This window comes from Arachis hypogaea, chromosome 4 (genome assembly GCF_003086295.3).
Source record: "Arachis hypogaea cultivar Tifrunner chromosome 4, arahy.Tifrunner.gnm2.J5K5, whole genome shotgun sequence".
NCBI classification, from domain to species: Eukaryota; Viridiplantae; Streptophyta; class Magnoliopsida; order Fabales; family Fabaceae; genus Arachis; species Arachis hypogaea.
Genome location: NC_092039.1, coordinates 94,825,572 through 94,842,975, shown reverse-complemented (window position 1 = coordinate 94,842,975; position 17,404 = coordinate 94,825,572). Strand labels below are relative to the sequence as shown.

Here is a 17,404-nt window from a genome sequence, read left to right as displayed (position 1 = left end):
CCATAACCAATAACAAGAACACTACCCTGCAATTCCTTTGAGAGATGACCCGAGATTTAAATACTTCGGCTATTAGTTTTATTAGGGGTTTGTACTTGTAACAAACAAATTTTTGTATGAAAGGATTATTGTTGGTTTAGAAACTATACTTGCAACGAGAATTTATTTGTGAATTTGGTTCGGTCGATGACCGATCTCCATGGGTAACAATTTTTCTTTTAAATACCAATGTTAGCTAGTTGTTGCCTTGCATGATAGGTTGCATGTTAGTTAGAATTTGTACATATTTTTGCCACTTCTTTCTTATTAGGACTACTTGGTTAGGGTGATGATTTCTTTTCCAAGAAACTATTTTAGGGCACCTACCAATTTGAAAAATACTTTTGTTGAACTTGCTTGAAAGAATTTATTTTGGAACATGGTTTTTGAGCTAAGAACACAAGCTTGTGAGTTTTGAGCCTAATTGTGTGGTTACATCTTATAGCCACTTATTTTCCCTTTTTGTATGCAATTGTTCTCTTTAAATCAAAGATCACAATCATAGAAAGAGAATAATTGTTAGCCTAATTTGTTTGATTCTTTATGTAAGACCCAGAACCTTTAAAATTCTTATTATAATCAAGTCTCAAATCATATGGTTATTTATAGCCTTAATTTCAGAAATTATTTTATTAAAGGTAATTAAGGCAAGTTTTGATTTATTGGATTTGAGATGAGTTATGATTATTATCCAATTTTATAATTATTAGATTATTTTTTATATTTAAAGTATAAAGTTGATAGTTGTGAAATAATAAGGATTTCTATATGATTTGGATTGAATAATTAATAATTTAAATATTAATACTGCTATTTTAGAAAATAGAGAAATTAATTATATTATTTCTAATTTTTAGATTTGGGCATTTTATTGAAAATAATTTGTGAAAGTGATGAACAAATAGTATTTTCTATAGATAATTAGTGTTGGATTTAATTGAGTTTCAATCATTATATTATTTTCAATTTTATGTGAAATTACCAATTTATCCCTAACCCTAATTTTCAAAATAAAGAAACCCTAGCCCAGTAACCCGTTACCATGACCCGGTTCCCTTCTCACTCACCCAGCAGTAGCTCACACGGTTTCTTTCTTTCCTCCTTCTATGCCAACAAGAAACAGAAGCAGAAAATGAACTTGAGGGAGAAGAAAAAAGGGGGTTCGCCGGCGTGAAGGGGGAGGGGAGCTCACCGTGTAGCCATCGCCCTCACCGCGTTGCGCCGCTGTGGCAGTCCACGCATCCTTGTCATCGCCAGGGGAAAGCTAGCGCCGCCAGTGTCACGCCGTCGGGCCTCCTCGTCGATCTGCCTGTCGCCGTTGGAGGCGCGAGCCATGGACGCCGCTGAGGGAGAAGACACGAGGTTGGTGGAGCCGCACCCAGTTCCAGTCGCGCCGCCGTCTCTGCGCTATTGCAGAGCAGATTTGAGACGAGGGAGAGGACCGCGATGGGGGGAAAGAGTCACACCACCCAGTCGTCGGTCTGCACGCTGCCAACGCCGCCGTGTGCTGTCGCCGTCACCTCGGACTGCTGCCGCCAATTGAGCTTCGAGGAGAAAGAAGGAGGTTGCGGGGAGGATGAGACGCGATGGTGGTGGTTGTTCTGCCACCCCACTGCCATCGCCGCCAAGGCTGCTGCCCTCCTAGCTGCTACAGTGGTTGCCGCCCATCGTGTACGGCCACCGGAGATGTTGTTGTGGCCGTCGAAACCACCCTGAGTTACTGCCGTTCACTGCCGCTGATGTCCATCACAGTTGCTTGCCATTCGTAGTGGCTGCATCGCTGCTTCTGCCGTTCGGCTCACCGGGTGTGGCGCGGTTGTTGCTGGAACTGCCGCCGCAGCTTCTGGCCGTTTCCGCCGCTTGAGACCCTGCTGCTGTCGCCGGAAAATTTTGCCGGTAAGCGCTTTAAGTTTGATTTCAGTTCTTTTGGAATTTCGAGAAGGTTTTGATGCTGCGTGGTTTTTATAGTTGATCCACCGGAGCTTCTGGCCACTGCCGGAGCTGTGCCAGGGCCGGTTCGAAATCGTAGCTGCTTCGTGTTGAAATTCCGGTAAGAAATTATGTTTCGAAAGCCTTCTGTTAGTGTCCCGTACGTGTATTAAAGCCTATACGTTATTAATGTTCCTAGAGTTTAGTAACTGAGGTTGCTTGTTGTAAATTAGAGCTGATTATGCTGCTGCGAATATGTGTGGGGCTGTGCCTTGAAGCTGCCTTTGATTTTGAGTTGAGGCGAAAAGAACTTATGAGGCGCTTGGATTATGGAATTGCGTTTTGAGGTAGGGGCGCTTTCCAAAAACTATGTTTTACGTATTGGAATTATTACATATGGATACTGATGTGAGATATTATGTATTTGGTGATTGTATCTGCCTTATGTATTATTTGATTGACTCGAATGATTATGGATGTTGGTTTGGCTGAATTGTTGTGCGGCTTTGTGAATTGTAATGTTTGAAGTTGATTCTTTAAAGATTTGAAATCTAAGTTTAATCCGTTGAGGATTGATTTGATTTGAGTTGATTATTTTGATGATTTGAGAAGTCGAATGCACTTTTGAATTCAGCCTGGTTTACTTTAATTGACTTGGTTTTGGACAAATGATTTATTTCTGAACCGATTCTTTTAAGCTTTGGAAATAAGTTAAATCTGTTGATATTGAGTTGATTTTGAAATGGTTTCCTTGAGATATGCCACTGAGGCGACTGTTGGATTTAGCTTGCTTTTGATTTGATTTCTGGTTTTGAGCTGTTGAAAAGGAATGAGAAATGGTTTAGTTGGGACCCGAACCGGGTGGAAAAAGTCCATGTTTTAGGAGAGGTGCTACCGAAATTTCTACCAAATCCTACTCTTGTTAGTAAAGTTATTTAAAAAGGGTTGGATTTGAGAAATTGTATTATTTGATTTATTAAGAGAATATTTATGTTTTCAAGCTTAATTTATTTAATGAACTTTATGCGTTGAGTTCGGCTTATTTAGAAATGAACTATTTGTACAGTTTGAATCACTGAAGGAAAGAATGATGCTCTAATGTTGATTTCAATATAAAAAGGAGCTTTTAGTGATTTTAAAGGAATCTAGACTTTTGATTGAGTAATCAAGTTTGAGGCATTTTGGAAGAGTTAGAAAAATGGGTTCCAAAAAGAAACCTGAAAGTGGTTTGATTCAATTGAACCGGTTCCGTTTCAAATGAGTCGATTTTTGGACCGGGTTGGAACTTGTGATTTTGTATGATCGGTTTCATAATAAATTCAGTTTTTATTTACTTGAACCGAGAATCTATGATTTCAAGAGTTTTAATGAATTTTAAGGAATTTATATAAGTTGACCTTCCCTAAAGACTCGGGACTCTGGCGAGAAATTTTTGTTATAAAATCCCATTGTTAGATGGGTGATTCTGAATGTTCCCAAAATGAATCTTTAACTTTCATGGTTTTGGAAGTTTTGGAAAGAGAATGCCGAGAGTGGCTTTGTTTTAAAAAGGGAACTCACTTTTAGAAAATTTGGCTTATGAGCCTGAGATGGTTTGAGAAATGAGATCTCTAAAGCCAAGGCTGAAAAGAGTTGAAATTTGATTTAAAAGTGAAATGGCTTTAGAAAAGTGATTTATGGCTTAAATGCCGGTTTTATAAATTTGATGATGTTGAATGGTGGAAGTGCTGTTTTGTTATGGGCCGGAAAGGCTATGTATGATTATGAATATTGGCTGGTTCTGGATTGAACCGTGAGCCGAAATGGCTATGTATGATATTGATTCATGGCTGATTGCCGAATGAGTTATGGGCCGTATGGCTGACTATGAAATTTTGAATTTAAGCCGGATGGCTGAGATGGATGTTGATCCATGGCTGGGACTGAATGAATATATGCTTGAGATACCTAGGCAGTAGCAAGGGTTGTGGTTCGTCCCACTTGCTCCAGGTTGAGCTTTTAAACACCCGCCTGGGTAGTAGCCGCAGTAGTGGTTATTCCACTGGCTCTGGGTTGAGCGGGTAGTAGCAAGAGGGTTGTAGCTCAAACTTACTTGCTCCGCGATGGGTGTTTCTATCCATGGTTAGCTACCAGGATATGTCGGGTTGGCTATATAACCGACAGATGATATCATCAGCCACTAGGGACAGGCATGCATCATATGCATCTATGTGACATTGTTTGGGTGTGCATATTGTACTTGGTTTGCCTATGTGATTACTTGTGATTACCTGCTACTTGTCCTACTTGCTGTAACTGTTTGTTTGTGCTTGAACTTCCTATCTGTGTTTGCAACTGGGACTCTGTTGGTTTGTGGTGATTGGTTGTTGGATTGAATGGTTTGGGCCTAGGGCCGTGGTTGAATTGAGATGGATCAATGGTTGATTCCGGTTTTATGTTTTTGTTTTGGAAAACTATGAAAGGCTATTTTGATTCAGTATAGATAAACCTTTTTGAAAGGCTTTAGATGATTTAAGGATTGAACGGTTCCTCTTTCAAAAAGATTTCCGACTTTATATTATTGTAAACTGTTGTTTTTGAAAAGAGGCATAAGACAGTTATTAATCACTGGTACGATTTATCTTCACGTATCTTATTACAGTAATTCCCAAAAATCCCCTACTGAGAACCCTTTCGAGGATGATGTTCTCACCCCCCTATATTTTTCCCCTTTCAGGATATGGGCGCAGAAGTCATGAAGAGTTTATTTAATTGTTGTTGAGATGCTCTGTATGCCTTAGATTATTATTTGTTGTACCCTCGCCTTTATCTTGATATCTTCTGTAAGAGGGATAGGAATTGTATTAGATAATATTTGTAATATTATTTATATATATGTATATATGGATGTACTTTTTATGAGTTTCTGTAAGTTGTATGGTATGTATGGATGTACGTTGTATAACAAAAGTATTTTTGGGAGCGATTTTGCGGTTTAAAGTTTTAAACAGGCTCATATTTTAGTATTAAATGGTATAAGTGTCGTCGTAATGTCCGAGCTATCAGAGTAGCGCAGCCGAAAGCGTGAGCTTTGGTAACAATTTCCCTTTTCCTCTCACTTGAACCGATTCAGGTTCTAACACATCAGTCACATCAGAGGTGTACTTTCGAAGCTGCGAAATGTAAAATACATCATGCAGGTTCAAAAGGTATAGCGGTAAGGCTATCTGGTACGTCACTGGCCGAATTCTCTTCAGGATTTGAAATAAATAGACCAATGTAACGAGAGTTTAACTTCTTCGTTTTGATAGCTCTACCCACTCCATTGTCGGAGTAACTTTTAAAAACACATGATCACCCTTTAAAAACACATAACCACATGAACACATGTTTTATGGTTATCTGTGAAGTGTGGCGATAGTTAGCTTTTATGTTTGTGAATTTGAACTTAATAGATGATTATATAATGTACTTCTTGATAGTAACACTTTTGTTTTATCTAAAAAAATGTCACTGTCTTTTGAACAAAATTAAACTCATTATTGATTATCTATATTTCACTCATTTAGTATATATTAGTTGAATAAATAAGTTCATTTAACAATTTGAGAGAGCTGAAATTTGATAACGATATATTACAAAATAGAATTCATTTGTTGAGATATAACAATAGCAAAAATTTTGTAGCAGTATCTTGTCATGAGTTTCACAGAAAAATTATTGTTGTATATTGTGCTTTAAAGAATTATTAGGTTTACTATATGAATACTCATGGATATCGTAGCTAGCTATCCAGAGATTAGTAATTGCTTATTCTTCATCATCATCATATCATATTTTAATTCTCCCTCCTATAAATGTGTGTATGGTTGCTTCAATAAAGAAGAACAGAAAGGTTCCCAAATTTCATAGATAAATTTTATTATAAAACAATTTTTTCGGTTAGACCACAATTGAATTAATTAAACCAGAAAAGTTCCCAAATTTCATAGATAAATTTTATTATAAAAGAGTTTTTTTGGTTAGACCACAATTGAATTAATTAAACCAGTAATTAGAGTGGTGCAATAACTGGTCTAATTTTTAGAATCTTGGAAACAAAGACATCAAATTTAACTTGAATTCAAGCAACAAAAAATATTATTAAATGAAGATATCACATAGTTCTGTAAAACGCAACTTTATTGTCACTTCAAGTTAAATGTGATGTTATTACCTAGGAAATAATTGTAAATCACAACAAAAATATTCAAAAAAATATTATTTTTTTGTAAATAACAAATAACTTTTTTATTTGATAAACGATTTGATTCAAAATTTTATAAGAATGTTTAGATAATTATTTAAAAAATACACACAAAATAAGATAAAAATTTGATCTTTATATATATATATACTTAGCGAAAAATCACCAAACTTTAAGGATAATGAAGGTTTTAGAATGGCCTAGAGAATAGGAGGGGTTGAATCTATTGCCTCCTTTTGAACACTTGTGCCTTCTTTTAATTCTGACTGGAAGAGAACATAGTTACTGAAGTGTCTGTCAAGTAGAAATTCAGGAAACAATTTTATTTTGTCTTTTCATGACGCTTCTAGGAACATAGCAACTTTTACTTTTAGAATAACTGTGACTTCTGAGATAAAGATAATGCAGGAGATATTTTTATTTTGACTCTTCACGAGATAAAAATAGAAAAAGAGTAGAGAAGAGAAATTCACACAGCCATGTATCCTTGCTCAGCCACCATGTGCAATGTGATCTACATCCAATCTTTCCTACAATAATGGTAAAATTTTCACTATCTTTCAAAAATTACAAACACCAATTTTTTTAGGATTCAACCCAATCCTATCTGGGACAAACCCAGCTTCTACCCAAGCTAGATTTGACTAGGTTCACTCTTTAGATTTTTAAACACTAGGTACTCACCCAACTTAGCAAGGAAATCCCTCAGGATCATGTGTACAAAACAGAAAAATATATAAAAGAGTTTTGACATAATTTTTTAATTTTTTTTATAACTCTCTTTGCCTTTTTTTCTTAATGGATTTTTCTGATTCCTCACTATATGTCTTTTTTTCATTGAAAAGAAATAAAGAAAATATGAACACTGAATAATAGAAAATTCAATGTAAAACTCTGAAGGAGAAAAAAATGATAGCTTGTAAGTAATGAGAACCCAAATTGTACGCCCACTCCTTGAATCAATCTCTGGCCGTTTACCCCTTTAATAGAGGAGTAAAGTTTCTTGAACTTTGGTTTGAACAGTTGACTTCCTTCTTCCCTAATGTCACAGCAGCAACAGCAATAGTGCAGAAGACAGCAGTATTGATTAAAGCAAATATGCAAACAAATTAAACCTTGCTTCTTCTCTTTCATCCTTTTTTCAATCTTTTTCAAGGATCTAAGCCGTATATCAAAATTTAGGCTCTAAATTTAATTTTTGACCCTTGATCTGTTGCAAAGTTTCATAACCTCCACTTTATTCAAATTTTCAGTTTGGTGCTTGAGAGAGAATAGCATCTTCATCAAGTTATCTATGAAGCACCAAGATGAAAAAGATTTTCTAACTTACCTCTTGATTTGAACTTAGCTTCTGAACTTTATCTTTTGACTTACTTGGATTTGGTAATATACTTTTTCTTCTTTGATTTCAACCCTAATCAGACTTCTTTTTTTTTCTTTTTTCTTTTGATATGCTTCATGTCGGTGAGAGAGGAGAGCAGAAAGAAAAGAGAGAACATGTTCAACAATTTTGATTTGGTTCAAATGGAAATAAAGTTTCATTTCTTAGTTAGCAACCATTTTCTTGGACCAGGAGAGTGATATGATTTTGGGCTTGGATCATCAATTTGGTCTTAAATTTGTTTTCGATTCTGATGGAAAAGTGTTAGTATGATTAGCAACTATTTTCTTGAAGCTTATGGGCTTGAAGCTTGTTGTTGGACCTATTTTGCTTTCTATTTATTTCTGCACAAATAACAATCTAATCACAAACATAATTAGATTTTTAATTCAATAATAATATTTAGTCATTATCAATTAATTTATTATTTTTTTAAAATCAACAGATAAAATATATAATTTTTTAATCATGCTTATAAAATACCGCATCAAAAATTCAAAATTTAACCTTTAAACCATTTTTTGAGAACACATATTTAATGTTGGCTATTTTTTATCATATTTTAAAATTATTTGAGGCATTTTATTAATAACAAAATTCGAGTGTATTTTTGTCAACAACAAATTATTTTGAGTATATTTTTGATAATTTATCCGAATTATTTTAAGTGTATTTTAGCGTCTATGCGACAGATCACATAAACAAGTTCCTATCCACTAAAGAATGAACTCAGATGGAAATTATTTTTTTCAATTTTTTTCAATTATTGTTATAAAATAGGATTTTTTCTGCTATACATTCCTTAAGTGAAATAAAAAAATATATAAACAAATTTATTTGATAACGTTAGTACTGTACTCACTTACAACAGAGCTAAAACGATTTGGCACATTTAGGGTTAAATAAAAACAATTAAAATATTTGAACAAAATTAAATTGAATCTAGTCCAAATATTTGGAACATAATGTATACTTTAATTTTTTTTATTTAAAATATGATAATTATATAAAGACATTAAATGTGTATATTTATTTGCAACATAAGCATTTATTATCTTCAAAACTAGATAAGGAAAAAAATTTATTGAGTTATAAAAAAGGAAATAAATATAACAAATTTAATTCCTAATTTTGAATTGCACCATTAAATGACAAATACAAATAAAATTAATTTGTTAATAAAAAGTCTGTTACTATTATATTTTACTTAAGAGTGTACTCATCCAATTGGATCGAAAATAAATAAAATTTTGAGCTGATTCATACTCAAAAGATTAGATTTGATTGGATTAAATATTTGTATTTTTTTATTTGGATTTAATTTGATATCATATATTAGTGGCCAAAAAAAATTAACCTTTTTTTCTAAAAACAAACAAAAAAATATTTTTTCACTCTTGTAGACATATTTACCTCAAATATATTATTAAACAATATTTTTTAAATATTAAAAAAACAACCAAACATATATAAGTAATAATAGAAATAAAATATTCAAATCTAATTATCTAACATTTAAACAGCAACAAACAAGTAATAATACAAGTTTTAATACACCATTGTTCCAAAATTGTAACACAAATTGGAAACTAAACAAAATAAATAAAAATACTTAAACAATATAACATAATAAATTAAACTTTATATATCTGCGAAATTCGAATCGGATACGGATAAGTATCGTAAATATTGAAGATTAGATCCGAATTTGTTTACCCATAATTTTACTAGTCAATTAATAGAAACAAAGGTGCCATTTAATGCACTTTTTATTTGTTATAGTTTGTAAAATTAATTGTGAAACTTTATTTTATTTTAGGGGTAAAATTTTTATTTTTCAAAAGCAGTTTATTAAAGTTGTCTTTTAAAAGTATAACTTCTCAAAAAATGTAGTACCTATATTTGTTAAATTAAATTAAAAATAATTTTTAGTAAGTGCAATTAACAACAATTATATTTAGTAAAATAATTTTTAAAATTTAAATTGACCATAATATACATAAACATAATAATAAGTATATATATTTATTAATATATGAAGTTATATTAGATTTTTTTATTTCAATAAATACAAACTATCTTTAAGTATATAATCTATTTTTATTTATCAAATACAAAATAAAATATTTTTACTTTTAAAAAATACAAATACAATTCAAACTATTTTACCAAATGCTCTATTGTTATTACTGTTATTATTATTATTATTAAATACATTTAGATAATTATTATTAGGAAGATTTACCTTACATTGTAACTGATTAAATTTGTACTATTATAAATAGTAGTGTATTTTTCATATTCGTATGTATTGAGACATGTCAAATATTGTATGTGTTTTGGTTTAAAAAAGAGAGAAGTCTTCTCAACTTAATTTCTGTGTTCTTTCTCACTTGATTCATATTGCTACACCACAATCCAAGGTTCTGAAAACCGAACTAGTCGTTGAATTGCTCTAGCTATTGGTTTATTATTGGTTCACTGGGTTAACCGATTCAACCGTAGTCCAATCGAAATAACTATTTTATAATAAAATATAAATAAACATACTAAATGTAATACCCTATCACACAGAGTCTTATGCTTAAGTCATAAAGTTGAGATGGCAAAGTATTACGACCTCTAAAAGTAAAATATATATAATAATAATAATGAAAAAGAGATAGTATGCTAGGAGCCTTAAAAAATAGGTAAAGCAAAATTACAAAATCAAAAAGTGCAACCCTAAAAAAATGTGGTTACTTACGTGAAAAGAAAACTAAAGCTCAACAACAAATATATGCAAATGACACAAGTAGAGGGTCAATAATACAAAGTAACAAACTCCTAACTCAGCCTGTGAAGCCAAGGCTGACCGGAGAATATATATATATATAACCCTAAACCTTATATATATACACACACATAATAATAACCCAAAAGAACATGTTCAAAATCTTAGTTCTCCATAAAAACTCTAAGTGGTACATAAATAAAGTACTCTTGCATACAAGAGGGGAAACTATACATATATATACATCAAAGTAACAAAAGGGGATCCCAAAGTAAACTTCGCCGCAGAAACTTTAGATGCCTACTGAGGTGCCGCTCGACCTGCATCTGAAAACAACAACACAGTATGGGATGAGAACCGGAGGTTCTCAGCATGGTGAAGGTACCACGCACATAATATATAAGGTTTGGCATTCCTAGAACGTCGACACTCAGATTATAAAGCTTAAAATTACTAAACAGAAACCGTAAAAGGGATAGGTGTCTAGGGAATTCTAAACTCAACTTAAATTCTATCTTAACACTTAACCTGTCTACCTTTCCTCTATTTCTCCATCTCCAGAAAATTTACAAACACAGACAAACAGGCAATTACAAGCACAGGTAGGAAACAAGTAGTCAAAGTAGCAATTATTACAATTATCATAATATATTCAGTTAGGCAATCCTAAATTAAGCATAGCAAACAAACAAACAAAATGCATATGATGAATGTCTATCCTACTGGCCGTGAACTCACGTGTCGGTTACTTTGCCAGAGCCCGACACATCTGGTAGCTAACCCAGACACTGGTCTCAAGGTTGCGTATCTCCAGGAGGATCATAAACGAAGGAGAGTGCCTTTCCACCTTCTCCTGGAGGATATATAAAGGATAGTACCTTTCCACATCGAAGGAGTGTGCCTTTCCACCTTGCAACCAGAGAAGAATGTGGCGGAAATAATACAAAGGAGAGTGCCTTTCCACCTTCCCCACATCTGCATCACGACAAGAGATGGAACTTTCGTCCTCAACTTGCCATATCGACCATTTTGGCCACACACAATCATTCCCAAATCTCATCATTTATCATCATCATTTCTTTACATTCGTTCTTTATAGCCATAGCAACATGTATTCATTTAGATTTCACATCATTCCCTTATAATTCATCACGTTTACCCTTTTCGGGTCCTGACCAAACCATTTATCAAACTCTTCTCAACCTTTTTAGTATCAAATAATTCTAAAATCAACCCAATTCTAACATTAAATCAATCACATAACACAAAGATTAATCTTTGACTTTTCGGACCCATGACTATCACTAAGACATCCTCGACACTCTATTTTCTTTTCTGTTTTTAATATAACAACTGAACTCAGAATTGGACAAACTTTATGTCCAGACGTTCAGCTCGAAATAATCTTTTTAACAAATCAAAAATCATAATTTTTTGATTTAACTAGCCTCAGGAACAGAGAAAAAATGCTGACTGCTCCGTAGTGCTTAGAAACCAGAAAACAGCAGCAACATACGATATCTAAAATTCCATATAAAATTCAAATTAAATCCAATAGCCTTCAAAATTAATATGGTTTAACTTTACATATCCAGGTTTCTTTTCCAATTTATTTCAGGTTAAAACCATTTTTAATGAAGGAGTTATGTAACTTGGAAGTTGAGTAACTTTCTGCAGAATTCTGTTTTAAAAGCTAATGAACATGTCCTCTTCCAAGTCCCATAACTCACTCATTAAAACATGGACAGACCTGAAATTTAAATCACATCTTCTAAATATAATAAATTTTCACCTCCAATTGATTGCATCTGAGTATCCATCCATAATCAAAAGTTATAAACTCTCAAAGTTGCTGATCTAAGAAAACAAAATCTGGCTTTTATTGCATTATGCATCGTATTTCAAAAATTCATATCTTTAAAACCACAAGTCCAACCATTCTGAAATATTACGAAATTAAAATAATAGGAGTAAAGCTTTATTTAAAATTGGTTCCATTTCAAAATTCATTTTGAAATATTCGCAGCAGAGCCAATAAGTTACTGCTGTTTTAAAAATTCTGCAGTAAAATCAGATTCCACGACTACAATTTGAAAATTCACCATAAATCATATATTTAACGAAAAGATCCCAAATTCTCCAGTTCAGTTCCAAATATTCCCAAGCTTAACCAGGACTTAGTTCCACGCAATTTCGATCATCACAGAATTAGTTACAGCATATGTAATACCACCACAACACAACTCTACATCCTTCCATCATCCATCATACCTCACTTCTAAATAATTCTCATGCATAATTCCACAACTAAATCATGAAGACCTTCAACAATTCATCATCTATACACATTCATTAATCTCATTTTATCAACCATCATTAAATCATCATTTAACATTCAAATTTCCATTCTCAATATTAAATAACAAATCCATACTCAACTTGGTTCATAGTTATCAACAAGGCACTAAGCAATTTACACCCTCATCTAGCCTAAGTTTTTGCAAAATATTATATATTAAATATGTGAAACCTAAATCATACCTTGGCCAATTTTCGCGTATTTATCCAAGGTACCCCACACTTAAAGTTGTAAGCCTCAACCGCCAAAATTCCAGTAACTAGAACTCTCACCGAGCTTCCAACATCTCCAATTGCCTCATATCACATATTTACATGAACCTAACATAGTTATCACAATATATTCCCAAAATACCAAATTAATGAATCAACTAGAGTTCTAGGATTCTCACCTTACCAACGGGAAATTGGGACAAGACCCGACATGTCCACGAAGTTAATTTGATCCTAAACACCGAAATTATACAAAATCTCAACACCAAAGCCCAATAAATTCAGAACTGGAAATGAAGAAATTGAGGAAGAAAATGTGGCTTCCTTACCTTACAATGTTATGGGCTTTGTAGAGCTTGACGCCGCGGTCACGTGGCCGCAAACAAATCGTGATTCGGAGCTCCGGATCAAAAGTTACGTGGATTTGAATTTTGATTAAGGGTTTTGGGGTTTGTTGTGTTCTCCTTCCCCCCTTGCTGTGTTTCAGCGTTCTTGGCTGAATGGGGAGGGAGAGTGGCATGTCATTAAGCCACTTGGGCCCATTTTAGACTCGGTTCAATCGGGTCGGCCCGTTCGACCCAATCTTGGGCCAAATTTTTTAAAATTGGTGTCAAAATTCTCGTTTTGAAGAGCTCTATCCTATTTTGATATTAGATTTACATTTTTTATTTTTTTTATTAAAATTTAATTTATTGACTAATTATTCACTAATTTTCTGGGATTTACACTAAAACATAATTATAGTCTAATATAAATTTTAAACTACCATTCAAATTAAATATACTACATCGACCATAATATTATAATCTCATCCAAATACAAATTCAAAAGTCAAATAACAATAACAAAATCAAGAATATTTTATGTATTATAATAAAAAACAATAAATGAATGCTAATATATTTCTTTACGGTTGACAATCTAGAGTCGATGATAAACAAACATTCATTCAAGATTAAAAAAATACTTATGAAGAACTTCTATATGACATCATTAGAAAGTTACTTCTTTCTAATTCTCCACTTACCGATTATTATATATAGACACATTTAGTTAGCACGGCATAGAACAGATATCACTAAATTACAATTAAGACTAATGTTAGTAGACACAATTGTGCTTGGTGACTTGGATGATTCATTTGTTCCCTGGTTATCCATGCTTCATGACGAGGATCATACACTTCAACGGTTGACACCATTGGGCTTCCATCAAAGCCACCAAGTGCATGCCTACAAGGTGAATGGATAAGTTCATAACAGTGGAAAATTAGTCACATAGGTTGTTACTAGGAAAGAAACTAGTGCAGGTATTAATCTATGAATTAAGAAATGCATAATTGGCAAAATTCATATGCTGAATTAGCTAACTTAACAATCTAAGAACAATTAAGCCCAAAGTATAGTTTTAATTAGGGGTGTTTGCGGTGCGATTTGGTTTGGTTTTTTAGAGAAAAGTCATCCGATCCAATAGTTTAATTAAACTGCGGTTTGGTTTAGTTCAGTTTTTTTATTAGGACCATCCGAACCAAACCAAACTAATTAAAATCGGTTTGATTTGGTTCGGTTTGTTCGATTTTTTCAATCAACTCAAAGAAAAGCCTGCCATGTTATTTCACAAAATTATAACGTTAAAATTATATAACATAAATACGCAATAACTAACAAAAGTCTTGATTCAATAAAATTCGACGACAAAAGAAATTAAAATAAATGAAACTCAGAATCACAATTTCACAAAATGTCAAGGAATTCCTAAATGTAGTAAAATAAATGAACTAACTCTATTAAATGACACAAAATAACACAAGACTAACAGAAGTGTCATTGCATTATGTAAGAAAATAACACATCTAAAGGTATATTACAAACAATAAAATTCTTCCTTTCTATTTTTAATACCATTATATTAGTATATTTAGAATGTTGAAGATATCTTTCATAGTATAAACTTGTAATTGAAATGCACTTTCTCACAAAAAAAAAATGCAGGCAATACATAAATACATTGTGCCCACCTTATTCTCTTGAAACTAAAAAATGCAACTGAGACATGTGTGAAAAGACCAATTACCTTAGACAACTACACCTTCTGTTCATCAATTATATTGATTCCAAGTTCTCTTCTTATATCCTGCCAAAGACCAATACCATATAATGAACAACAAATACTAGGAATCAACAACAATGAACAAATAATTAAAAAAACAGAAGTAGAAACACAACAAAATAAAATTACTAACATTCAGCAACAATGAACAGTGAACAACAATCAGCAACAATGAACAAATAATGAACAACAATTAGCAACAATAAACAAATAGATTGAGCAAAAATTGAATACAAATAAATCACAAAACCAACTCAAAACAAAAAACTCAAATTAACAAAATCAGTAAACAAGCACAGTAACTCATCGGTATTATTAACAAAATTTCAAAACAAGCAAAATAAGTGCAAAAAACCAAAAATCAATTCAGAATCACATAATCATAGAACCAGATCACAAAATCAGAGAATCATAGAATTTAAACTAAGGAAAACAAGAAAATTTGAACCTAGTAACTCAGAAGCACATAATCAGAGTTATTAACAAGAAACTAACAAAACCCTAAACAAATCCAACAACTCAGATGTCTAACTATTTCATAATTATAAACCCAATATGTCTAATTAGCTTTAGATACATAGAAGGAGAGAAAATTAAACCTGAAGTCAAGTAGATGGGAAGGAGAAAGAGCACTAGAAGAGGGCCAACCGGTGGCTGCTGTGTTGTGGGTGGCTAGGCCAGAAATACAGCAGTACTGCTATGGGTGGGAACAAATGATGCTGCGGGTGGCCAGATCGGTCCTGTTGGTACCGCTGGGGTGCTGCTGGATGGTGCTGGCCTGCTAGGTGGTGTAGTGTCTATGACCACGAGGGTGGTGCTGGCTGGGGATGGGTGGTGCTGTTCGGGAGGAAGGGCTGGGAAGAAAGGTGGACGCGGCAAAACTAGATCAGAGTCACAGTTCACAAAAAAATAAAAAAATCACAGTTCACATTTCACAGAACTTCATAGTAACAAAAAATTATTCAATTATAGTTAAAAAAAATTACGTAAAAGCTAAATTTCTTGAACAGAGCACGCAAGAGGGAGACACCGAGACAAGGAGCACCTTCAAATGGGCTTCGAACGGGATCATGGCTGCGTGATGGAGGCTTCTACATTCGCACGATGGCTGCACGATGGAGGGGAAGGAAGCTTGCGATAGAGGGGAAGTGAGAGAGTAGGCAGTGGATGGATAGAAGTGAGAGAAGGCCTAGAGCTCGATGAAAGGAGCTCTGGACTGAGTGTGAGAGAGGTAGAGAGGGCGTTCTGGAGTTTGGAGTTTAGTTAGGGATAGACTAGAGTAGTGGAGTTAGGGTTCAACACACTAAACGACGGTGTTTGTTTGCAATTCAGAAAATCGGCCGAGTCGCGATTCAGTTCGATCGACCAGATCTCGGCCAATTTGACGGATTAATAATGGTTTTTAAAATTGGTGGTTCTGGGATCTGACCGATCCGTTTTTAGCAGCGGTTTACGGTTCAACCTATTTGATCAGACGGTCTGAACTAGTTTTCAGAACATTGCCACAATCGTTAAATTCAGGTTTCACTCTAAATCACTAGTTATTTGTTCCCAAATATATACCAATTTCTTTAATTAATTTTTACTGCCTTCAATTATTTTTAAATAATTAACATCTTTTACAATTTGGTTAAAGATTTAAATATTATTTAATTTTATATTTTCTCTTTTTATTTGTTATATCATTATTTTTCTATGATGATTAGAATAAATAACAATTTCTAACCATGAAAGATCTGGATGCTGACAAAATTATCCACGAAAAAATTAAACTAATTTATACTCATGAAAGATGAATATCATTTAACAAAAATAACCAATTCTTAAAATTATATCTGGCTCTATTAATTTTTTAAAAATTTTCCAAAACTTACCCCTCACCCTCCCTCTGTCATTCTCACCACTCTAAGCCCACTCAAATCTACCCCTCATCCCAACCCTTCCCTCACTCCTTCTCACCTCAAGTTTTGTCGTCGCCAAATTAACTCCTTCTTGCCTCCATCCTATCTCATCATCATCCGCTCCTTCTCATCGTCGTCTTCTCTAGTGCCAAAGGCAAAGAGGACAGCTAGTAGGCAAGAAGGCCAGAGGTGGACGCACGGTGGGAGAGGTCTTCCTTGCCATCACACGCTCCTGCGTTTTTATCTTTTTCGTTCTTCATCTAATATGACTCTTCTACCTATGTGTGTATGTGCGCATGCCTATTTCTTTTTTGTGTGTGTGCACGCCTGATTCTTGTGTGTATGTGTGTTATGTTGATGGTGGTGTTTCTAGTGGTGGTGTGGCTGTGCATTTTTTTATTTGCTTCTTTCTTTTTTTTCTCTCTGTCTGTTTCTTGTGTGTGACTGTTATGTTTATAATAGTATTGAAAATGGTG

General features: G+C 33.5%; 2 long non-coding RNA genes across 2 annotated transcripts; one reads left to right on the top strand and one right to left on the bottom strand.

Moving 5' to 3' along the window:
* Positions 1–1,078: 1,078 nt before the first annotated feature.
* LOC112796990 (uncharacterized) lies at positions 1,079–4,933 on the top strand. Its single transcript, XR_003199540.3, has 4 exons — positions 1,079–1,935; positions 2,008–2,089; positions 2,202–2,315; positions 4,685–4,933. It is a non-coding gene; the product is annotated as an uncharacterized lncRNA (long non-coding RNA).
* A 5,457-nt stretch (positions 4,934–10,390) lies between these two features.
* LOC112794338 (uncharacterized) lies at positions 10,391–13,412 on the bottom strand. Its single transcript, XR_003198820.3, has 4 exons — positions 13,248–13,412; positions 13,098–13,152; positions 12,889–13,026; positions 10,391–10,673 (listed from the first exon to the last, which is right to left on the bottom strand). It is a non-coding gene; the product is annotated as an uncharacterized lncRNA (long non-coding RNA).
* Between the last annotated feature and the right edge of the window lie 3,992 nt (positions 13,413–17,404).